General features: G+C 33.5%; 1 protein-coding gene across 1 annotated transcript in view; it reads left to right on the forward strand.

The window, feature by feature from the left end:
* LOC142322689 (guanylate cyclase 32E) overlaps positions 1 to 27246 on the forward strand; it is an 857649-nt gene that overhangs the window by 394874 nt on the left and 435529 nt on the right. Inside the window, exon 2 of the mRNA XM_075361768.1 lies at positions 6400 to 6502. The gene's annotated coding sequence lies outside the window, so the exon portion shown is untranslated. The remainder of the gene's footprint in view (positions 1 to 6399; positions 6503 to 27246) is intronic.

The following is a 27246-nucleotide window of genomic DNA, read 5'->3' on the forward strand; positions in this document are numbered from 1 at the left end:
CTATGCCAGTTACGTGTACGGCTTACTCTGATCTTAGAATTTCTTAGATCAGAATATAAAATTCTACAGTGAAATTCTTTCTTGGGCGAGGATGAGTTGTCGCGGGTTGCCGCCATATTAGACAATGATATTAAATTTAGTAAAATAGTAATAATTTTCTAAAGAAGTCGATGTTTACATCGATAGTGGTCGGATATAGACAATGACAATCGATATATACAATGAAAATAAATTTAGCAAAAGAGGTTCTAGGTTATTTATTTATAGGTTTATTAAATTTATTATTTATATAGTAATAAGATTTGTGGGGTTTTAACAGTGGTAAGCGTTTCTGGAGTTGTAAGAAAGCTACAGTTAAAAATTTAATGATTCGTTTAGTAGTTTTCGCAATTATTGGGAACAGACAAAAAAGACGTCTCTTTATATAGTTGTGAGATATCTTTTCTTACATCAAAAATTAGCGATTCATAATCCAGAGAAACGTAGAAACAAAAGTAATTTTTGTGTTTGACTTTTTAAAGTCTCAGGATCGGTATGCTGCTTCCAAAATGTACTGATAATGGTGTATGTTTTTTCTTTACAAACGTATAATAAAATAATATTAAAGTTATAAAGTAAAGAATATTTATTATTAAAACCATCCAGCCGTAAAATTATTAAAACGATCTAGCTAGGAGTCTACACCCCCTGGACCTCCCCCATATGCGTTCACTATTCTCATGTTAGTGAGAATAATATTGTTAAATAATAATTAAAGGCTGTTCAATTAATAAAATCTATGAGTGTTTTGTAATTTCTTCAGAACAACAGTTTTTTGTTTAGCATAGGACTAGAAAACTTTGAATGATCTGTAGGTGTTTCAGAATAGTCAGCCTTCATCTTAAAACTAAAAATAATATTTATAATAAAATAGTAGTTTCAGCTGGTTACCGGTCCTTATTTACCGGCTAACCGATAAACAAGTATTTTACGTGGTTTTTAGCATTACTCGACAAGCACCACGAGGAGGTGACCATATTTCGTTTCTGATTTTTTATTTTATGTTTTTAACTTGTTTCTTATTTTTTTGTGGAACAGTTTGTGAAGATATAATCTAAAGAATAGACTTATGTACAATATCTACTGCTTTTCTCTGGAGTATATATACGTATAAACAGATTGTTTCAACAGGAAATTCTGGAGCACGCCACGCACACTTGCCTGTGCAGAAGCATTGGCTCTCTAAGTAGAGACCAGCCATTTAAAGCGTCTACCCTTCTGACCTTTTTATTGTCATAAAATAACCAACTGTAAGTGGAAAATAGAGGCGCTTTTTAAGTGAAGGGCAAGTCTAAAGGAATGTACGTCATAAACTGTCGCACCTTTAAAAATAATTTTATCGATAACCGAAAGATATATCAGAAGGACCTTTAATAGAACTTTTTTGTAGAAAATTTAATTTCAAATATTGTAAGTGGTTTTTCAATGCAATTTGACCAACTGTTTGGTCATAGTAAAGTTGAATATCAGCAAGGAACATAATTCGGTTGTTACCGAAAGCCATTAAAATAGCTACCATCTTAAAACTGTGAACATTTTGTAACAATAGCCCTGTGCTTTTTCCAGATATAAAACTATGTTATGCATTCACCTAAACCTATGTATATATGTATTCACTTAGAAAAAGATTTCCTACCTAAGTGAATAGATGAAGCTACCCCTAACTCCAAAATGCTAATTTATAATGAAAAAAAAAGATACAAGGCTCAAATACAAGAAAAACCCCAACTGTAAATTAAATAACAACCACTTTGAAAACGATTCTACTAAATCTAAATAAAATAAAAATATATAAGCAAACAGTTAACTATGATTTATAATAATAAATTTGTTTTTAACAATTAAACAATAAGATGGTGGTTTTCCACCATTGTTGATCATGTACGGTTTCTTTAAGCTTCACTATTGTCCTGCTGGTGTCGCTTTTAATGATATCAACCAAGCGTGCTCTGTTTTTCTTTTTCCGCTGACCATACTTTCTAAGCAATTAGCGCGCATGACGTGGCCAAAGTATGTCAGTTTAAGTCTTGTGATTTTAGCTTCGAGTGAAATTTCTAGTTTTATACGTTCGAGGACTTCTTTGTTTGTGACTCTGGCAGCCCATAGGATTCTCAACAGTCTTCGCTAGCACCACAACTCGAACGCATCGATTTTCCGTCTTTCTGATTTACTGAGCGTCAGCTCTCACAACTGTGCTTGTAAATTGGAAAAACTACCGCCTACATGAGTCTGCATTCTGCATTCTTTGTCCAATCCGACATTTCTACTTTCTGCATACTAAACATCGCAGTTCGTCCAAGTACTATACGGTATTTTATTTCAGGTGACGATTCAACAACATCGTGGTTGATGTTGGAACCAAGGAAAACTAAATCTGGGGCACATTCAATTTCGTTGCCATTGATTTTATTTTTGACATTGCCATCACCTGCAGTTGCCATTCATTTTGTCTTCTTGATATTGAGATACATGCCTATGTTTTCACTTTCGCCTTTGATTCCCTGAATTAATTTTTCCATGCCGCTTTTTGTCTCAGCTAATTAATTTTTATCATTTTCATAATGAAAATTATTGATGTTCCTGAAAAAATTATCTCATAATTTTTTTCGCATACGAATTAAACAGAAAAGGCGAAAGGATACAACCTTGCCTTACGCCTTTACCAATCAGTCGTCCCAGCTGATGATCTTACCATGGCTTCTTAATCCATATAAATCGACTTGATTATGTGAATGATATGAGGTGGCATGCCTAATTTATTTAGAATTTCCCACAGTTTTGAATTTTGGACGCAGTTGAAAGCAAAACTATAAAGAAAACGTACAGCGCCTTTTAGTACTCGTAGCACCGCGAGTGCCACGGCCACGCTTGAATCCTTCCTTAACATCAGGCAGTTCTGCTTCGATAAATGGTCTCATTCGTTGTTGTATTTTGCTGGCATGTGAAATCAAAGCTGTCTGTCGATAATTTGAGTATTCTTTAGGATCTCTTTATTTGGTAATGGAATGAAGATTTATCTCTTCCAATCACAGAGCCATGTGCCGGACTCCCAGGTTTTCTGACATAATTTGGTTAGGGCTGCTAATGTTGCTAGATGTAGAAGCTCGACTGGGTTGCCAGGAGATTTATTTCTAGCAAGCTTTTTCAGCGCCCATGAGACCTCAGATTCCAAAATTGTTGAATCCTATTCGAAATAATCATTTTAGGGAATGCTGGGTTCATTTTCGCATGTTTATATTTAAAATAGATAAATTGATGTGTTATATAAAATAGGTAGATTACTATTACATTTTTTTTTCCACCAAGATCGTCATAATCTTTGTATAAAGTACAATTATCTACCTTTCTTAGCTTCGCCATAATTAAATCAATATTGAAGCGTTCTGATATACTCCGTTTCAAAACTCAATGTACTAGAAGTAATGAGAGTAATCAGAGTACAGTTAGTTTTGAAAATAGAGATATCAGCTATCCGTCAAAATGTGATTTAATTAAAAAAAAAATAAAAAATAAAAAAATAGATATAAAGTACAATTTTTAAAGTAAAAATAAAAGGTTGATTACTAAGTTACGGTATAATGTAGTCAATCAATTTGTTCTACATTATACTTTTTTACAGAGTAAATTATTAATTTTACTGTGGTAAAAGAAAAGATTGAATTACTTTTTAAATAATTTTATTTTCTATGAGTTTTCCACAAAAATAATATTATTACATGAAGAAAGAAATTAATATGAAGAAAATAATATTCAACTCTATTGCTTCCAATAATAAAAATATTTTACAAATTTTATATAAGTACGAATAAATAATAATAGTAATTACGTATGATGAGATTATATTCTATTTAACGTCATAATATGAAGAATGCATGAGAAAGATTCCTTTTCGAATGCACGTCATTTGAAATAAATGAAGTAAAAAATATCACTTACTAATATGTTTTAAAATGAAAGTTATAGTAACTTGTTTCTCTACAAATTGGATTAGTCTTTAGTACTGACTAGTACACTCAGTGCTAAGTAATAAATTGTTTTCTAATTTGTTTTGGTATTTTACATTGGAAAATCTATCTTTTTTTTACAATTTTCACCTGCAATTTTTTATCTAGCTTAAAATTTGTAATTTTCCATGGGATATTCGTAAAAATTTTCAAGACTTTTAAATAGAATTGTTACACAATTGGAGTATTCAAATTACTTGCTGATCCTCAAAAATAATATTATATAGGCCTTAGCAAAAGCTTGTTATCTAATCATAATTATCTTTTATCCATAATCCAATAAATTTCCACCAAATCTAGTCTTTTATCCTTCCTTGATGTAAACGTCATATCTTTTAATTTGTTGTCGTAAATTGTAATTTTCTACTTTTTGGCCATTATTAATGAATTTTGCTGAGATGGTATTATAAATTGATAGAAGCCATTGTAATAGATTCATCCGTCGCATAGTTTATCTGATAACGAATGATATAGAACATAAAAGGTTGTAAAACACAAACTAAAAAACTTGGACCTAGAATATTTTCAATTCTGAGGTACCCCATATTTTAATGAATAAACTAGCAAAAACGGTGTCTTGAAAAATGGAGAAAACCTATTTAAGAATTAATGAATAGAAAAAACTGGACACGGTATAGCTAAGAAAAATAGCTTATACTATTGGTTCGGTGCTCAACTTTTCAGTTTGGTTAAAGGAAGGAAAAGTTTTCAACTAATATATTGATGTCATCAAGGTGAAAGGAAGTTTCAAGCAAAATAAAAGGTTGGCCGAGTATATATGTAGGCTTAGATAGCTACGTGCTACGACTTTACAGACGGCAGAACAGTCACTGTCAAAAGTGTTTTTATTTTTTCGTTTCTTCTTTTATTTCTTCTATTTTATCTCGTAGATATGTATTTAAATAAAAATTATTAATTAATAAATAAATAAAAATTAATTGAATGTAAATTAACATTTTTAAATAAAATAAGAAATACCAATTTGGGAAAAATATATTTGAGTCCGGTCAGTATTTAAATTTGTGAAAACTGGTATTAATTCTATTACTATTTAAAACACAATTTTTTATATATCTTAAACTCTGTATTTATTATTATACATTACATTAGAATGCACAGTCAAATTATTTGACCGGGTTTTAGAACTTTGAGACACGAGTTCTAACCAAAGACCTAGGAATCACAAAGATGTCATATTATGAGCAGTTCCGAGAGGTGCTGCTTTATTGCGATTTTATAGACCAATTAATTCTAAGTTATTTAGGAAGCTTGCTGATATAACTCCTAGGGCTTTATTATTAATAGTACTACAGTGGTCTTAGTTCTTCATTATCATTCAATTTCAATCTGTAAGTCCTTATATCGTGTTATTTTCTCAAGTTTTTTTTCTTGGAGTCAACAATCACTGAGAATAACGATATCAATTTTCCAAACGCGTTTTTCTCCCACTTCCAGTGATGTCTGTGGTATGTTGTGCTTCAATTGGCGGTCAGTTTGAATCTGAAGTCCTAGAGGATGTTCACCTGGTCATTTTCAACTATCTAACATGGTTGATGTCCCCACCACTCTTTTATTCGTAGTCTATACGTCTTGCATAAATACCAATGAATGATGGTGGCTATTTTGTTGTGTCCCTCTAAATAGTCCGTTGGTATGACCTTCTTAGAGCTGCAAATTAGGTATTCAATTTTTCTTCAGCTTTTTTACACAGTCGACGTTTGCTCTCACTCGGGGTCTTATCGATTTTGGCTTTGACAGTATTGGTTCGCAGTGCTTGGTTTTTTGCTGCTAATATAAAGTCTTCCGATTCTTTCTTCAATGTTCCTTGCTGTAGCAACTGCTAAGTTTCACTGATGTTGCTCTTGGATATTGTTAATGTTCAATGGCTGTTCAATGGTTTACTCTGCTATCTTTTTCTTCCATTATTGACCGTTTGACTTTTAATATTTGTTCTTATTTTTTTCACCTTTTAGAGTCCCTTCTTTGCATGCTTGCTTGCTATTGGCTACCTTCAATATATTCCGCCAGTCCTCTCATTCCTTCCTCTACTGATTGCTGCACCTGAATTATGCCTCTTCTTTCTCCATTACTTGGTCTGTCAGTGTCACTTTGTGAGTGGAAGGCATGAGTAAGTGTCATTATCTTTCTGGTCATTCAGTTTAGGTTCTCTAATTCAACTTGAATGCAATTTACTATTCCAGTAGTGTATCTCACCACAGGAGCATTATTAATATTATTATTTTTATTATATACGAGAATATTGTGGAATTTTTGAATTTTTTTATGCAACTTAATCAACCATACATATTTATTTATTTATTTTTTTAATTTTACAAGCTGATTTTTTCATTTTTAGGATGAAGGATTGTTATTCTACGCCGTTTTCGAAGTATATTAGAACTGAGTTGAAGATAGTTCCATCATTAAACTATCGCTAAAATTAAACTCTTCCAAACTGAGTAAGTTTTTTTTCTCATTTAATCTTTTCTAAGAATAATAAATAATTTTATTTTTGTGTAGTATACAACTTAGATAAGCATTTCTTTTTTGTATTCACATTAAATGTATCTCAGGATTTTTTTTTTTTTTTTGTTATAATCAGTAATAATGAGGTATTAGGTCTCTTTTAATCATTATTTACGCGTTTCATACAGATCATTTAAATCCACGGCTTATTTTATAGTTTATAGAGATATTTCCGATCTTTTTAACAATAAACTCCGGAGAGGCTTAAATTTTGTCGTTTAATTAAATTTTTATGCCAGAAAAGACTTCTGCATATCCCCTTTTATGTTTTTTTTTTAATTTGTGGAAACCCCCTTCCACGAATTAAAAAAAAAATATGTATATTGCATATTAATTATTTGCATTCAGAATGACACATATGTGACTTTATACTTTGTAAAGTTTTACAATAATTTTAAAGAAGTATTTTTCATTACCACTGATGCACCAAACTACTATGCGTTTAAATATCCTAAAAAATCAAGCTTGAAGGCAAATAACTCAGAAATAGTGAGATTGATTTTCATAAATTATACGACAGGACTTTACCAGATTGTTTTACGTTTACCGATTTTTTAAAAAAATTTTCAGATATATTATTTGAAAAATCTTTTATAGGTAAATCTGAATAAGAAATTTATTTTTAAATTTAAGATTTATAGCTAATATCTTGATTTACAGTGACTAGAAATATCACATTATTTCAGATTTGGAATTTTATTTATCTTAGATGTTATTTTAAATAATCTGCGGAATCTCAAATTATGGAATTTTATAATTTTTCACATTTTCTACTATTCCTAAAACCCTATTATCTCCCTAAGCATAATTCTTACAATGATGTCAGACGTATTGTATTAGATTCATTTCAAATTTAATACTATAAATTAATTTTAAATAACTTTCCTTTTCAGTAGATGTATTGTGTATACTGTATTTTATTTAACAGAAAGGGGGGTATATCAACTGGTTGCCTTACACTATCAGATTTATTTCTTAGTGTAATGCATGTAAAACGTCCTAGATGCAAAATGCATTAATCTGTGCAGCTTTGTCTAAGAGATCTGATCTGATCCCAGTCTGACTGATCTGGTGATCATTACACGAACTGACTATACAGTGAGTTTCCTCGGTGAACAAATTAATGTTGTTACTTACAGGAATTTATATCATCTTTTTTATCATGTTTTGCAACGATTTACTGTTTTTTACGATTTGAAGTGTGTGCATGGCGTACTGATAATAAGCCTGAGTTGAGATGTTTGTTATTCAAAAAATGTTTATACGAATTTTGTAAATGACTGTTTGTGTTGTGTTGCCTACAACCATTACTTTTTAATACTTAATATATAATAATTAAATATTAATGAAGTTATGATAAAACAGATTGTCTTATTATTATTATTATTATTATTATTATTACCGGAAGTAATGTGTTAAACGGTTCCGGGTCGAGTCCTGGTAGAAAGGGGGGTGGTTTTAGTCGGTAGTCTGCTGATAGTTATTGGATAATACCATCAGCGGGAGCCCGACACTCCGAGCGTAAATACATTCCCACCTCCCTCCGCAAAAATAAAACTATTATTGTTATTATTAGTACGTGGAAGATGTGACAGGAAAATAGTTGGGAAAATTCCCAAGCTATTATTTATTAACGTTTAAAATTAACGTTCTCGCAGATGTAAAAGTTTATTACCAGAAAGAAAACTGGAAACTTAGAGCTCTTTCCCAGGCATTACTTTCATGAAATAAATAAATACCTGGTTTAGTCTTAGAAAAAACAATAAGCAAATGTATAAGTGAAATAACGTGAAATAACAGACTTTATAAATCAATTTTTGAGATATTTATCCTTAAACTCGAAGTTTCATTGTTTTAAATTAAATTGTTTTATTATTTGATTTTAAATTTTTTTTATTTAATATTTAATCATTGATACTCCTGTTTATACCCTCACAGATTTGTAAGGAAACTAAATTATATATTGACAAAGAGTGAAAAATATAACAATTTTAGAAGTGGTATACCTACACACAAACATATACACACATAGTGTGTATACCACCGGCTACGACACCACTGATTATTACGAAATTGTCATAATTTATCAATATATTAATTATGCATTGACAAAGAGTGAAAAATAACAATTTTAGAAGTGTGTGTGTGTGTGTGTGTGTGTGTGTGTGTGTTTTGCGTTGCCGTGATATGTTTGAAGTACGTGACTTACTTGTAATTCTGCTAATTTTATCCTTACTTTAAAAGTATTTTAACTTGTTCATAAATTAAATGAGTTTTCTATTAACGTATCCGGAGTTTAACGATATTCAATATTAGAACCTTTTATATTACGCTAGAAGTGTTTAATTTTGATTTTGTAGAGATAACAAAAATTATCTGCCAAAAATGAGTTATCGGCAAACAAAGAATCCCTATTATTTCATTATACATTTTCATACGCGATATTAAATATTACAACCTTTGATGTCTGTTTCAGTAGATGATACCTTCTGTTAATTAAAGCCTTTTACATTACGGTAGAAGTATTTAATTTTTATTTTATAGAGATAACAACAAAAATTATCTGTGAACAATGAGTTATCAGCAAACAAAAATCTCCACTATTTCATTACACATTTTCATACGCGCGCATACATATTTAATTATAGAAGTTATTTATTTTATTAATTATCCTTTAGTTTAATTTCCTTTTGTATCATATTTGAAATTAAAAGTAACTATCAACCATTAATTTTGTGCTGATATAAGAAAATCCAGACTTAAAGAATTAAATAAAAACTACTATTCTTTTTATCGACTTTTCTAAGTCGGTGTACTTTCGGTCGTATGGTGTGATTGGGAGGAGGGAAAATGAATTTTATTTACATTTTAAGGTATGAGGAGGAGTACGAAAATACCATTCACTTAAATTGTTTTTTTTTTTTTTTGTTGCCTACGTATAAAATGTTGTTGCTCAAAAATCTCCAAAACTATTAAATCAATTTCATTGAAATTTAGATATGCTGTAGTAGTGTATCTGAGAATGTGTATGAGAAAATTTTATTTAGATTGGTTGAGTCGTTCTTGAGTTTCGCTCAATTTAACGTTGAAATATTTTAGTTTGTTATGATGCTCTCTCTCTCTCTCTCTCTCTTTTTCTGTTTAGCCTCCGGTAACTACCGTTTAGATAATACTTCAGAGGATGAATGAGGATGATATGTATGAGTGTAAATGAAGTGTGGTCTTGTACGTTCTCAGTTCGACCATTTCTGAGATGTGTGGTTAATTGAAACCCAACCACCAAAGAACACCGGTATCCACGATCTAGTATTCAAATCCGTATAAAAATAACTGACTTTACTAGGACTTGAACGCTGGAACTCTCGACTTCCAAATCAGCTGATTTGGGAAGACGCGTTCACCACTAGACCAACCCGTTTGGTTAGTTTGTTATGATGCTGCAATCTGGAACGTTAACGTTCCCTTATCTGCAGTATCTATTATTAACAATATTAAACCAAATTAAAAAAGAAAATATTAAAATCTTAAAACCAAATTAAATTAACGAAATGTCTGTTTTGTTGCGTAGAACTGCGCTACACTTTTGTTACAATTTTAGTCCCTTTTTAGCGTATTTTTTTTTTTTTTTTTTGCACAGATGTACAAAATATCCTACCTGTATTTTTTTAAAGTGTAAGAAAAATAAAGTCAATAATCCTACGTTTTTTATTGATTAAAAAATGACTACCGAGATACGATGTAAACAGATTTTTATTAGACACGACGTTCTTTAGAATACGTTCTATAAAATGTGAGAATATTTATTTATTACTTCTTAACAATAAATTTAAGCTTACCTGAGTTTCCAAAGAAACTTAGCTCATCTAAGTTACTTTTATACGGATTTGGATAAATCCGTATAAAAGTCCGTATAAATCCCCCCCTCTACCTGCGGAGATAGATCCGCAACTAAACATAAACGCGGCTCCAAGGGGTGCCATAGCATCTAACTGTCTCATCTGGAACAATGTTCCCTACGAGATAGCCGGAACTCGGTGGCAGTCCTTGCGTAAATGGCCACCTTACCACATGTAAAAGAATGGCCGCTTCTGTCTGCGCCAGAACAGAACTTGATCCTGTGGCCTGGATTCTACCATCTGAAGTAAAGGCCGTCGGATTCGAACTCTCCCATCAGATAGTAGTTTGTCGGCCAGGATTGGCGGCACGGTCAGAGTAACCACCTGAGTGGAGCCGTAAGCCAGCCGCATTGACAGGACATCAATAGGGACCGACTCACCTATCGTCCTGTGATGTTAGGGCATCCACGTCCTTAACCAGGACGTGGATGCCCTAACATCACAACCCTGCCCTAACTGCCCTACGTCAGTAGGGTTCTTCTGCCGCCCTTACCAGCCAGGGCCGTAGTAGCACCCTCCAAAGGCAATATCCTTGTTGAACTGGTCCGCTTCGCCATTGTCCGCCCAAACCTGTAGGTGGAGGTTCTCCCCTTGGTCCTGCCGGACGGAGAGGACTCCGGTTTCCCCTGGTGAAACTGCCCCTTTCACCGAGCGGAGAAGATCTGCAAAGGTCCGCCCCTCCGCCTTGACCACGACTGTACTAGTCGGCGGACCCGCGGGTCGCTTCTTACCTGCCAGTATCGATGATGGGGATGCCCGTGTCAGATGAACGAGAAGGTGTTTCCCGATTCTTCTCCATGCGTACTCCACGGACCGCTGTAAGACTTGTCCGACCCGCCCTTGTAGGCCATAGAAGCACACCCGCCGACCTTGTCCATTCTCCAACATCCGTGGGATGGATCTGCAAATAGCACTATATATATATAGAATAGCAATATATATATATATATATATATATATATATATATATATATATATATATATTCCTGGATCTCTCTCTCTCTATTTATATATATATATATATATATATATATATTGCTATAGCTGAAATTGAATACAAAAGTAATGTAGTACGAAACTGAATGGCATTTTCTTCACACCTATTTTTAAATTACTATAATCTATACTTATATTTCAAAATTATAATAACGATTCCGCTTGTAACACAAAAGTAAATTAAATAGGATAATTACCATATAATACTAAAATTCTACTGCTCCTTTCAATAAGTTAGGCTCAATTTCAAGCGCAGACTCTGCTTTACTCATTATATGTTGTGGTTCATTCTGTAGTTATTAATAATAACAATTTTATCCTTTTTATCTTTTATCACTTAATTCTGAGAGAGTAATGTACAATCTAACACAATTGACCCTTTCAACCGATTAGTTTCAATTTATGTTGCCTTTGTACTTGGATTTTAAGTTATGAACCTTCAAAGAATTAAGCTGTTTTAATTATGGTTGCATAATTTATTCTTCAAGGTATTAAACATTCAATGCAGACAAACAAAAACGGCTGGTTTTAAGAAGACTCCTTCAAACGGTAGATTGTACTTGTAGTACAGTAATTAATTGCTGGTTTTATACGAACTCCTTCAAGGCGTCAAATGCTACTTTTAATACATTAATACATTTAAATTATTTTTAAAAAAACGTTCTCTAATAATTGTATGTCCTCATACTCGTGAAACAAAACTCTTTATAAACTAAAACAAATCTATCTCTCCTTTTCTCTGCTGTCTGCTTTTTAGCTGAAATATTCTAAACTGGAATACCGGTCAGAGGCAAATTTTAATCGCTACAAAATCATTCACATTCATCAAAAGTAATAATATATAATTATAATACCAAACTTACGCAGTAAAGGATTTATTAACTTGCTAATAGTTTTATCTAATTACAGTGTATTTCTAGAGAATAATTAAAACAAATTAATAACGTCGATGCCATTCATTTGTCTGTAATGTTACATTTTTGCTTTGTGGACCGTAATCATTATTCAGTTTTATTCGTGTACTGTGATCGTTATTTTTAAAAAGCTTTAAAATTTGAACTACATTCATTATTCCCGTCTAATAATTTTATACCAGAGAATACTTTTTTAAATACTATAGAAACATTTTATAAATATGTAAATTTTATATATATGCTCATAAGTAGGAATTCCAAAAAAAAAGTTATGAGGCTATTGGTTTTAATGAAGTTGATAAAAAGTTTTTAATTATTTGAATAATATAAAATTTCATGTTTGTCTTGCTGTTCACCAACTGGCGATTTTATAATTGTAACGTAAACTAGATAACATATCAAATTTTAAAATGTAATTTTAACAATATAGTTTATAACTGCAGAAGATAGTGCCGTAGAAGTAAAAATTAGTTGAATAAAGCATATTTTCTGATTTGGCAGTTCATAATTATTAACAGTAATTATCAATTAAGATGGGGAAAAATATTAGTTTTAAACATAAAGTGAAAAGGCGGAATGTTTGTATCTTACGTATCTTTTTTTTTTTTTTTCTTTTTTTTCACTCTACTCCCCTGGGCCATCAAAATCCATAATAAAAAATTACCTCCTGTATGTAGCTGAAGATAAAATTACATAAAATAATAAACATAAACAATAGCTTACACCTTATATAACTTTTGACTTTTTATTAGCATTTTTTGTATGATCGAAATTTTTTTAAATTTCAAATGTTAATTGTTTAGAAGTGATTCATATGATTTTGATAAAATTTTAATATGTATGTGCGTTTATTCCTTTTATCTATTCTTTTAACAAGTTCGAATATCTCTTATTCTTATTATTTTTCTTTATCTTTAAAATTGGATTATTTGATTCATATATTCTATTATTTGTCATACATTAATATTGCCGCGTTTTCACGATGGAAATGTATATTGAGAGTATCTCTCAACGTATGAATTAAGTAAGCACACGTAAGAATTCTTTCAAATATAATTTATTACTTTTAAATAACTTACAATGTACAAAATAGGTCAATTGTAAATATCAGAATACAATCTCTATTTACTATACACCTTACAATAGCAAATATAAATTAATACAGAATTACATGAGAATATAACAAGGTAATCACAAAATCACTTAATTTATGCAAGAAGTAATTCACTTTTAATGTTTATAAAAAGAACTAGCTTATATGTTTTTTTTTTTTTGTTTTTTTTTCACTCTACTCCCCTGGGCCGGTCCGACTGGTTGGTATTGCGCCACCCAGGGGAGTGTCTGGTAAACTCTTAACGAGCCTCTCCGCCTACCGGCTGAACGTCCGGCATGGCAGGTCGGCTCGCCGGTGTCAGCTCTTTTGAGTGATTTTCTGTTTGCCCATTTGGAAACCACGACATACCTCAAATAGCCGTAACGTGGCACCGGGTCTTTTCTTACTCTTCTTCTTCATCGGAACCTATCTAAACCCTTGGAGTCCTTAGTGGGTCATTGAGAACGACACACCTCAGCGTGCCGTCTCTCACCACTGAGGCTGTCCACCCTACCCTATTCTACACTAGTAACCTAGTCGCCTTTCATCTATATCCTTCTCTGTTAATACTGCTACTATAAATTCCGTAACCTTCTTCCAGTTTATTTCGCTTCTCAACATGTGCTCTAGGACCTCTGCTGGGCTCATACCTATTATGCCACAGTTCCTCCTTTTAATTGCCCACCTCTTGCAGCAGAAAAATGTGTGTTCTGCATTGTCAATTCTCTCACAGTACATACATTCTGGACCTGGCCTTCTTCCAACACGATGGAGGTACTCATTGAAATTGCCATGACCTGTAAAAAACTGCGTGATTTGATAATTTAACTCACCATGTTCCCTGTCTAACCATAGTGTAAGATCTGGAATCAGCTCCTTCGTGCGTCTGGCTGGTCCATCCTCCTGCCATCTATTTTGCCATCTATGTCTAAGTCTATCTTTTGCTTCATTTGCTTCGAGGCCTTGCGCCCTCTCGATTCTATTTAGGGCCATTAAGTCTATTGGTGGCACCCCAGACAACACGCACAACGCTTCATAGGAGACCGTCCTGTAAGCTGAAACAACCCCGAGCAACAGCCTCCTATGAGTACTAACCAGTCTGTTCAAATTTCTTTTAACCCTGACTGAGTGCCACCACACTGGTACTGCATATAACATCATAGATGTCACTGTGGACGCTATCGCCCTTCGCTTAGTGGGTCTTGGAGCTCTCTGCGAAGACATTATTATATTCAAATTCTTAGTCATCTGTTCACCTTTGGCACATATGTCTATTATATGCTGGGTGAACCGGCAATTCCTCTCATAAGTCACACCCAGGTATTTAATCTTTTCGACCTCTGTTATTTGTAGGTTTCCAATTTGGATGGCCGGACGGTCTAAAATCCTCTTCCCTGTGAACATAATATATTTACATTTTTCTATTGCCAGCTGGAGTCCCCTCTCTTTCAACCAATTATCTATCGTCCGTAACGTGTTGTTAGCACTCTCTTGTACATTGACAGTTGTTTTACCCTTGATGAGTATCGCCAGATCATCGGCATAGGCAATTACTTGTACCCCATCCTGATAGTCTAGTCTTAATATCCCATCGAAGGCCAGTATCCAGAGTAAGGGTCCCAGTACAGACCCCTGTGGCACACCGCCATAAATATTGAAACGTAGGCACTCACTCTGCGTCTCCACCAAGCATTCTCTATTTGAGAGGTATTCCCCTATCTGCCTTCTTAAATAAGGACTGATACCTTTTTCCACTAATGCCCTATTTATTGATTCCCACTTGATAGAACCGAATGCATTTTTTACATCTAAAGCTATGAATAGGGGAATACGCCTCGTTCTCCATGTGCCGCTCCTAGTATCCTTAGCCCAGTCGATCACATTTGTCGCCACCTGTATCGTCGAACGACCCTTCATGAATCCAAACTGATTTCCACTAATGCCTATTCCTTCCTCAAGTTCCTTAAAGATTCGGCCAGCGAGCATCTTCTCCACTACCTTCGCCATGGTATTTAAAAGACTCAATGGTCTGTATAAAGGTTCTCCATTGTCATTTGCGCCTTTTGGGAGGAACCCCACCCTAGATTCCTTCCAGATTCCTGGAAATGTCTTGTTTTCTAATCCATGGCTGGCAACATCAAGCATTTCATAAGGAATTCTCTTTATCAGCCCTTTAATTAGTGCCGCTGGAATTCCATCTGGACCCGGGCTCTTCCTATTACCCAGTTGTGCTACAGCCAAGTGCAGTTCAGAGAACGTGAAGCGTCTGGGTTCGCAATCTATAACATTTCCTGCAGTTTCTACTCTACCGGGGAATAGCTCATTAAATTGTTGTTCTACCTGCTCATTATTTAATACGGGCAGACGCCTTCCAAATCGCTTAGTGATTATTTTGTATGCCTGTCCCCAGGGGTCTCCGTCTAACTCCTCGCAGAGTCTGTGCCATTGTTTTTTCTTAGACATACGAATAGCTTTGTTTAAGGCCCGTCTGGTCTCTTTATAAGCCAGAGATGCCTCCTCGTACTCCTGTCCGCCTCGCATTCTGAGTCTCTGCTTCCTTCTTCTGCGCGATTGTAGGAGCCCTCTCAGTGTTTCAATCTCCATATTCCACCAATACACTGAGTGTCTATTGGCTCTTCTGTGAGCTACTCTGCCCATTTCTTGTCTTATAACGTTAGTCAGGGCAACTGGTGTCAGATTCTCTATGTTGATAATCCTTTCGGCCGTTCTATCGATTATGATCTTGATCTGTTCCTTTGTAAAACTACTATAGGGCATTTTCTCTCTAGTCACATAGTCTGAGCCTTTATGGTAATCATAGTGTCATGATGGTCACTCGCCACATCATGTGGTAACACTCGCCAGTCCCAGTGTTCCCTACTCCATCTATCGTCTATGATTGTTAAGTCCAAGACTGATGAGTGTCCTCTCGCCTCATATGTAGGGGTGCCATCATTTACACAATGACAGCTAATTGCCCCCATCATATCCGTAAGGATCTCACCTCTGCGATTGGTGTATGCGCTCCCTGCTGCAATCGCTTTACTATTGAAATCACCTAGAATAATGACTTTCTTCCTAGCGTTATTTACTACTCCTTGTATTATGTCTAGTCTTCTAGTAAATTCATGTATGTCACAGTTTGGAGACACATAGGCACCAATCGCTAGTGTTGAATCGACTCCACCGCCAACATGCCTCCAGATCTGGACGTCAATCTCCATGCTATCCTGCCACTTACATCCATAATTGCCACGTCACCATTTGTATCCACCATCCAGCCTGATCTAGCAACAAGGTACTTGTTCGGCTCCGTGATTATCAGTAAATCAGCCCTCTCCTCTATGACCAGTTCACTAACCAAATCATGAGACATGGTGCTTTTGTTTGCGTTAACCATTATCACCCTAAGCATTTAAATGTTTTGAGCACCCCCAGCCTCCGGTGCGGTGTTCTTGGCTCCCACAGTCAAGGCAGCTACTATGCTCCCGGCATTCAGCAATCTTGTGGTCTCTGTCTCCACAATTGAAGCAGAGATCCATTCTGTCAGGGCCCTTGCACTCATGTTTACGATGTCCAGTATTCCAGCATCTGAAGAACTTTTCCTCTGATTCCCTAATATATGCCCGACAATTTACCCAGCCAATCCTCAACCTTTGTTCCACCAGCTTACAGGCAGCCCTATACGAGGTGATAACTGTAACATTTTGGGTCTCGGCGTACCCTTTTCTAATTGACGATATATTCATGTCCTCATCAGTACCTACTCTTGCAGTAATTGCAGCAAAAATTTCTGTCTCAGTGGTGTCATATTCTACATCTCTGATGTGAACTATTGTGCGCCTTCCCACTCTTGTACGCAGGTCAACATGCAAATCTGCCGCCTTATCTCGTAGGTTACTTGTAAACTCAGCAGCTTTCTGCGCTCCCTGAATTCTCACGTGGAGTTCTTCATTCCTGCCCTTAGGTAAGGAGATGACCTCTTTTGCATCTTCGCTACTTACTGCAGACTTCATCGTTTTAAGTAAATCAGAATAGGATTTTCCAGCTACTTTGATAACCACAGTATGACTGTCAACTGCCGGTGGTGTCGACTTTTTAATATGGGCTTGTCCAGACTTGCCTTGTATAGTTTTACCTTCAACTGGGATCGTAAGAACTTTAACCGCTACTTCCTCGTCTCTCCGCAAATAAGATATTAATTTCTTCATATAGTTTCCAATATTATTATTGGGGACGACAAAAACTAAATTACCAACCTGAGGAATAATCTTCCTTAAAGCCCTCAATATAGCTCCCGTTGTGCTCTTCTCAGTAGCATTACCATCATAGTAGATTTTGTATTTACTTTTCTTAATGTCGTCACAGTCTCCAAGAATTGATTGTACATCTTTACAAATGTCGCCTACTTTGTATTTGGTACTAATACCTTCTTTTTCATCCTCTTGACTTGATTTACTTAAATCACTAACAGTACAAGAGTCCACCACCTCAGAAGGCAACTCGTTAATCAAACTAATTTTGTTCCGCAAACTATTTGGCCACCTTTTGGGCAGTAGATCTATTATTTGCTCATCTGTCAGCTCCTTAGTAAGAATTTGCTCCAGCTCATCTTCCACAACTATAGGGTCCGTCTGAGTAGCCTACGTAACAACTGATAAAGGGGACGAGACTTGCGTCAAGGCATTAAGCCCATCATATATGCCTTTGAGCTCCTGCTCATGTGTACTTATGTATTTTGAGAGACCCGGTCCCATATGCTGTCTCAACGCCACCATAGTTAATCCCAATTGGTAAACCAGATTGCTAAGGCTCTCCGGTGGTCCTTCTTCTTCTTCTGAGGACCCATGTCGGGGTCTCTTTTTACATTTACCCTCTGTCTTCTTAGTAATGGTAACCTTTTGTGAGCTAGAAGCTCCCTACGATGATCCCTCTAAGGGGAGTGATCCTCTTCGTCTCATATTAGCGCTGTTGGACTATGGGGACGATCCCGAGTCCAACGAGTACCCACTCGGGGATGGGAGCCCCAAAAGAAAATTGGGGGGATCGGTAAAATGTATCAACCCAAAAATAGGGTCCAAAATTTGGGGGGGGGTGTTGGGGGGTCAGTGGGTAGGAAACTTTTTGGGATGAATTTATAACTTGGGATGAGGGTTGTAGGACGAGTGGTTCAGAAATTATTAAGGAACTAAGAATTCCCTAATAAAAACTAGTCTAAGGACTTAGAAAAATTTTACTCGTATAACTACTAATACACGAAAAAATTTCCTAAGTCCTTGTTTACAGTTAATTTCAGACTGGTATTAGCCTGTCGACTAACTTAGAATAATTTGCTATTATAAGCTCTATTATAACCTCACAAAACTGTTAAAAAGTTACTGTACAATAAGTTTACTCACTTTTTATACACACTAGTAGTCTTTTCGTTATTGTTAAAAGTCACCAACACTTTAACACACTATAATATCTAAGATTTAGCGAGTAAAAAACACAAAAATATTGATCTCACTAATGAGAACAAAAAACTATAAAAAACTTGATAAATCCGTAACAAAATAACTCAAAAATGATAGTCCGTATTCCTTATCCAATCCACTTATAGTTCCAGTCCACCAAATCAATGTAAAAACTAAAAAACCAATCGAAAATAACAAAAAACGCGGAGCTCTAGAAAGACACGTCTACACACCGTGCAGTCCACAACTCGACTATCTTACGTATCTACCTGTTAGATACCATAACTGACTTTCTCGTGATAACTTGGAATAAAACATAGTTCACTTCCAAAAATTATATAGCCATTCTTAAGAATTATAAATATTGCTAATCAGACTTAATTAAGAAAAATAAAGAATTCTAGTATTTTAATAAAGAATCGGTAAACTAAATGTCAAAAAAAAGACACTCTCTAAATATTTAATTCTACATCTTTATACCAAGGCAACCGAAATTCCATTGATATTCATCCCTATAAATGGTGCGTTCATCTGATAATAATAGTAACTATCTGTATATTAATCATTACTACTCTCAAAGAAAGCAACTTTGTTCTGTGACTCATTTTTTTGAGGTGTTTTAACAATTTAATTTATCTTGTATGTTATATAAACTGCATTTAAACAACACACAATCATTAAAAAAGAAAAATATTTATTTCTAAATTATAACTACAATTTTTCTTCAAACAAAGATTTTATTTCATGAAGAGGTTAAATTTTTCCTTCATTCTCATTTCATTTCAAAAGATTTATAAGAAAATTATGTTATTATATCTATAAGTGAAAAAGAAGATCCTGACTTCGGGTTGACTGTGTAATAATCTATTAGATTAAACATTTTGTCTGTTCTTCACAAAATTTTAACATCCATTGTTCTGTCATTCAGTTTCCCAACTTTTTTTTAGAGATTATTTAATTTCTACAATTTTCCTGTCTTTATTGAAAAGTACCTGCTATGTTAGTTAGCTATACATCAGTGTTAATACAACACATATGTTGTAAAAGAATATTTTGAACATAAAATGATCTTAAAAACGTTCAACAAATCGAATATTATTTCTGCTATTTTTCCCTTCTTGAAAAAAACGTTTTTTTTCCTAAAATACATATTGTGTTTTCAATTTATGTATATGTGTAAAAATCCGGAAAGTTTAATACTCTTTGACAGTAAGATAAATTTTTATTGATTGTATGTATATTTTATAATTAAACAAAACTATGTAAATTTATTTTAAGAAAAAAATTATGACGTATTAGCTAAAGAATTAAATTCTGAAGAGTGACACTAGATTTGCCGTTGTACTCGTAAGGTTAGAAAAAGAAGGTAGCATTGCCACTTTTAGGCCCTGGAATTTCCAATCTGGTCTGGTCGATTGGCAAATCTGACAAAATTTACGTAGGGAATGGACTTTACTGAACTAGTAGTGGGGAATGCAATAAAATAGAGAGCGTAACGGGACACAAATTACAGTTTAAATTGACACGTACTATGCATTTGGTTCCCCAGTTCCTTAACCATTTTTTTTCTGTAATCATTTCTTATTATTTATTATCTTTTTCGCCATATTCTCACTCCACTAATTTATTTTAATTATTAACGAATATATTGTATTTAAATCGTTTACAATTACTAAATTATGGAATTAAAATTTTAAAATTAGAATCAGAAAACTGTAAAAAAAAATATATGCTTAAAAATAATTAAAATGACAAGAAAATGTGCTTTTTATACTTTACGTTGTTTGAGAAGAATAGCCAAAATTATGGAAAAATATTAAATACACTTTCCACCAAAAAATAAATCTATGTAGATAAAATAAATCTATTGTATAATATATTATAGAGATATATTAATATATTATTATTATTATAATATATTATATATATATAATATATTAAAAATTATGAATCAAAACAGCTTTTTAATAAAAATTATTATTACTTTTCTGGCATCACAGCTCTAGAGCTATCCTGCAAGAAAGAAAGTATGGTAATCGGTCAAAAAAATGGAGTATGAGGTTTTTGCATTTCTCAACGTTTCATGGCCCATGAACTCAAAAAAAAAAAAAAAACAAAAGGGAGTAATATTCTTACGTACGAATGTATTATGTACCCTTGTACGTGTGTTGATGTGTTTGAAGCTTAAAAGTTTTGACTGGATAAATCGATTTTGATAAAATTTTGTACAGAGAGTAATGTATATAGAGAAATTTGTTGGTAAAATTTTGACCCATTGATATCCTTGCGACTGAGCGCCAATTACGTTATGATGCCAAGAAAGTACCTTAAACTTACCTCCGGGAGCATACCAAAATTAGACGACCAAGTTTTCCTCTTATGGCGGGTCAGGTGGACTGAATCGCACGATGGCCGTTAAAAAGGCATGATATTTTTTTTGATGTGAGAAGTACGCTAGGTGGACTCTCCCAATCTGTATATTATACAATTTCTTTCTGGATATGGTGTTTTTAGAGACAGGTTGGCCAGATTTGACTAATTCAGGCTTGTACCCGGAGTGTAGGGTCATTGTGTTGTGCGCCATGTCTTATATATCTGGCCCAGGTAAGAAGCTGAACTTACCAAAGTAATTGAGAGCTTTCGAGGGTCAATTCTGGTTTTGATCTTCAAATTAATAGGATAGACGAAAGAAAATGGAATATAGTTGCTGACTTCCTGAGATTCTTAGCCCTGCGGAGAATGGCTGAGGAGGTCTGATGCTCGTTATGGATGTATAGATAGCGTAGTAACCCGGACGGCTAGAGGCCCGCCTGGATTCTTATTTCACTAAGTTCTGGGATCGAGCCCCGGTTTTCTGATCAGTGCTTGTTTTTATGGTATAAGAACAATATTTTTGGTGTTTAAAAAAACTCCCTTTGGTGTTAGAGGAAGGTGTGGGAATCACGCTTCCGCGAATCTGTTAATCCAGTAGTTTAGGGTTGTAAGGTATGATAGGTGGTCGTGGTTGGATGAAATCATACGAAGACGATAGTAAGTTGTGTAAATACACTGATGGAAATGTTGGCCGACGCATTTACATCGGTGGCATCCGGGCAGATGTCAAACTGATGTCTGTGATGTGTTAGGTTTAGAATGTCTAAAAGACGACCTTCGGTTTAGCCCTTCAGGACTAGGATCGGAGGGGGTGGTGTGGCAGCCGGCATCCCAAACAAGGGGGGTGTCTTTCCTTAAAGGAGTTAGAAATGTAAAATTTTGGGGGTCAATATCTCAAGGGGGTGGGTTTTTTCTGGAGTCATTTTTTCAAAACTTTGTAACTTTATATTATGCTCAGTACCTGCGTAAATTCTTATCTTACCATTTTTTTTTTTTAAATTCGCCACAAAATTCCTCTTCCACAAAAATCGGAAAAAAGCTATCTTTTTATTTATTACTTACTTTTTAATCGATTTTTTATTAATATCTTCCTAAGCATACTATTAATATCTTTTATTCATATTTTAGCATTTATTAATATCTTCCTAAGCGACCCAAAAAAAAAACTTTGGGGACAATATTGGTGGTGGGGGAGTCGATCAAAGTTAAAATTATCGATTTTTTGAATTTTTAAAACTTTTTTTTTGTTTATTTAAACTTTTAAAATTATTAAAATTTATGTAATATACTTTTAGTAATAATGTTACAATAACATATCATCGTAGTTCATAAAAATTATAAATTACCTCCACTCAAAAAAGGAAATCTTAGGTAACGTTTTTCAAATGTTTATTATTATTATTATTATTATTATTATTATTATTATTATTATTTTGCCACTATATACGAATAAACAACCAATGCCAGGAAAGTATTACAACTTTGTTGTCAGCTTTATACTTAATTTTAATCTATATATATATATATATATATATATTTTTTTTTTTATTTATCTTTTCCTCTATCTCAGGTTATATGAAGCAAGAGTTACCATCTTTATTTCTCGTCACTTCTCTCTTCTCTCTAACTTTCTGTCTTAGATCCTCTATTACAAGCAATTGGACAAAAAACAAAAACAATATAAAAATTTATTTAAAAATAAAGGTTTCTTTTTTTTGTTGAGCTGGGTTTTTTACTGATTTATTCCAACTTAATTTGAATCGTCCTTCTTTTCTTTTCCCTACCACTTCCAACTTCCGAATCTTGTTTCCGACGTACGCTTTATTCTTAGAATCACATGGCCGAACTATGTTAGCTTACATTCCTACCTCAGAGTACAATCAATAGATCCACCTTGGCCGTAACTCTAATATGTATTTCTTATATTGGCCCCCATCATCACACTACATTATCTTCTTATCTTGACATTCCACTTTTACATTCACACTACTTTTCCATCTTCTTCAATTGCGATGCCTCAGAGTCATTATTTATCACTGTCGTCTTTCTTTTAAGTTTTCTCTTCCTTTCGTATGATAAAACATGATGCTTATTAATTTATCCATTTATCCGTATTGTAAATGTTTTATTTTAACTTTTATCGCTCCATATTTATTTTACGTTTGACTATAAACAATTGAATTAATTTGAAACCAGTAGGTTTCAGAACAGGTTAGTAGTATATAAAAACAATACCATATCGTATCTACATATATATATATATATATATATATATATATATATATATATATATATATATATATATATATATATATATATATATATAAAAGGACATGACGTGAGTGATTCATAATCACACCCAGCAAAAACTAGTGAAGATAAATTAATGAAAATTTGTATACTTGTTCTTTTGACTGACCAAACTGTGGTCTGACGAAATTTTAATATACTGATAGTTTTTATAAATTGAACAGTTACATGTTTTAATTATGTTACTTGTTTGGATATCTTTTAAATTCATATAGTCAATTTCATAGTGACAATCAAAAGCCGATCGAGACTGAACATATTTCTCGAAAGTTGAATTCGATTTTGAACCGAACGTATACGTTCTTCTTCAAATCTTTGAGGACATTCTGGCGTAGATTCACGTTGTCTACGATCATACATTCTAGTAGCCCTAGAAGTTCTTGCTATCTATTACCTCATCGATCAAGGCATTATGGAAATATTAATACCAGTTAGAAATTTGAATCTATGCCAATTATGTGTATGGATCCTGACGGAACGTTTTAGTTCAGGGTATAAAGATCTACAAAGGGCTAATTTGCTCTCGTGAGGATGAGTTCTCGCGGGTCGCTGCTATATTAGTGAATGACATTATATTTAATAAATACTAAGATTCAGTGTTCCTCAACCATCAAAACTTTTAAATATGTAGATAGTCATCATTTCAATAATTTTATTACCGAACTACTTTGATTTTTATTATATCATAGAAATACAAGTTGATCTTTAATAACAATGACATTAAATTTAGTAAATCACATACCTGTCTAAAGAAGTCGATATTGATGTAGACAATGACGATCGACATAAACAACATTAAATTTAATAAAATAAGTAGTAGGTTACTTATTTATAGCTTTTTACTTCCTTGTACGAAGTACAAAGAAGTATTGTAATCGCGAAACATCTCGGTTTTCAGATTTCAACGGAAATATCAATTTTAAACATCCCTGAATTAATTTTCACTAGTTTCGGTGTGACGTATGTAAGTAATAAACGTGCATACAGGTATGTAGTATAAATACTCAAAAAGACATCTCTTTGTATAGTAGTAAAGATTTATTTTAATAAAAAATTTTATTGAGATAGTTTTTAAATATGCATAGTATGTTATGACATAACCAGTTTTAGATTAAAATTACTAAGTTTAAGAATGAGAACTGTGTAAAGAAAAACCAAAATTAAACATGACAATCAGAAATCACCTAAAGGCAAAATAAAATGATTAGAAGTTTATAAATGTTAGTAAAAAAATTGCACAAAAACTTAATATAGTTTAATTTTATAAGAACGATTAACTGAGTTGTACAGTGATAAAAAAGTCTTATTTATCCTGTTACATTGGTACTACATCTAAATGTTTTTATCTTCTTTAAGTAGCACTTACAAAAAAAATAATAAAGTGAACATCAAATTAAATTTAGTTAACTGGTCAAGATGCTTAACTTGATTTGTGAATCTAATTTAGTAATTAAAAGGAATTACTCGTTTATTTCTCTTTAAACATAACACCAGCCTATTTTAAGAGACGGTTAATTTTATCATCCTACAATCAGTATTATCTAAAAACAAAAAAAGACAAAAATAAATCCTTTATTCCAGAATTGCTTTTATTTATCTTTTCAGATTAGGGAAGATAGAATTAAGTAAGAGCATATATATACACACACAAACACTCACACGCGTTCACACACACACACAGAGAGAGAGAGAGAGAGAGAGAGAGAGAGAGAGAATGTTAAAGTATGAGTACCCTTAAATAACTTTTCAACCGCTAAACATAGAAAAACTAAATTTAGCAAATGCTATCTGAAATCAATATACTTTTCGGTATGACTTACCACAACCCAGAACCCCAGAAGGCCTCATGGAGAAAACAACTCAAAAATTTTAAGGATGGAATTGTTAATCTCTTCCGCAAACTGGATCCGTCATATTGAATCAAAAATCTCTTATTAAATAGGAAGGTGGACATGTGATGAATAATTTTAATGTAGGGTTTTACGATAAAAACAATGGCGAAACCCGTTTCAGGATAATTACCTTCGTACTCCACTAAAAAACAATGCAGAAAAAAGGAAAAACCACGGTACCAGTAAAACGAGGTAAAAGGCCCCGTACTGATATTTTTATTTCGTATTACGTTTAGAATTACATCTAATAACAAAATTTGATTAAGTTGAATCAAAATCGGAATACAAATCCTGATCGGAATCCGACAACCGTAGAGAGACGATTACGAGCGTCAGAATCATTTTTTTATTTCATTCATACCCACACAACAACACGTTATTTCACTTGAAGTGAAATGACGTGAAATAACGGGACCAGCATCCGAAACGTATCGAAGTAACAAAATCAGAGACTGAGACGTATAAGTGAATTAGTCCAAGAGTGCAACAGAACCAGTGTCTGGGACGAGCAACAGTATCAGATTCGAGACGTGAGACTGAATCAGAGCCTGAGACCTGCAACTTAATCAGATTCTGAAACGTGTGACTGAATCAGACTCTGAAACGTTCAGAGTCTGAGGCTTGCGACTGAATCAGAATATGAAATTTGCGACACAATCAAAACTTGAGACGTGCGACTGAATCAGATTCTGACACTTCCGTAAAAATCAGAGTCTGTGGCGTACGACAGAATCAGAATCTGATACGTGCGACTGAATCAGAGTTTGACGTGTGACGGAATTAGATTTGCAATTCTCAATTTGAGTCAGAAATCAAATACAACCTGCGTCGGAGTGGGACCGAATAAAAAAAAAATATTTGGGTAAATATTTAACGTCGTCTAATTTTCAGCAGTATACAGTTATTAAAATCGTTCATCCATTATTTCTTTGTGTATTCAAACATCATTACTAAACAGTTCCTAATCGATCCATATAAATGTCTTTTTATCAGTTTTTTGTATTGATGTAAGCCATTTAATGATGGAACAACTCAAGTAGGAAGTAAATTTTTAATACCTAAAATGATTTTTTTTTTTTAGTTGCTTTCTTAAATAATCTTAATTTTAAATTCTTTAATTTTAATTTTTTTTTTTGATGGTATTTAGAATTATTGAGTTGTAATGTAAAATGTTAGTATGAGAGTGCAAAATTTATAAAATAATTTCATGTCAACTTTTCCCTCCACCTGACAATATTCTTCCTCTCTGCCGACAATATTAGTTGAAACAACTCATTTGATATTGGTCTAATACCACTTAACCAATGATGATATACTCTCCTTTAGGTGTTATCTCTTCCATTTAGAAAAAATATAAACTGATTATATTGTGGAAAATATATCATTAAGATGTTTGTATATTTGTTGGTGAATTTTCTGTATTAAATATATACCTTATTGTAGTGTTTTGAATGAGGAAACATCCCATTGCTTTATTTATTGTGTACTCCTTACTGTTTATTTTTGAAAAGTGTGAATTGATACTCTTCTATGAGATATGGAAAATTCTATACATATTGTGAAATGGCTAACATGAATTTGACTTACAAAAAAGCAAATGATGTGCTGCTAAAATGATCCATTTTTTAAAAGCTTATCCAGATTATCAACAACTTTCAGTAAAATGTTTATCAAACTCCACTAGCGGTTTGTGAGATGGGGTTGGTATTAGCCATTGTCAAATGACAACGCAGATACCATGCAGAAA

This window comes from Lycorma delicatula, chromosome 4 (assembly GCF_047948215.1).
Source record: "Lycorma delicatula isolate Av1 chromosome 4, ASM4794821v1, whole genome shotgun sequence".
NCBI lineage: Eukaryota > Metazoa > Arthropoda > Insecta > Hemiptera > Fulgoridae > Lycorma > Lycorma delicatula.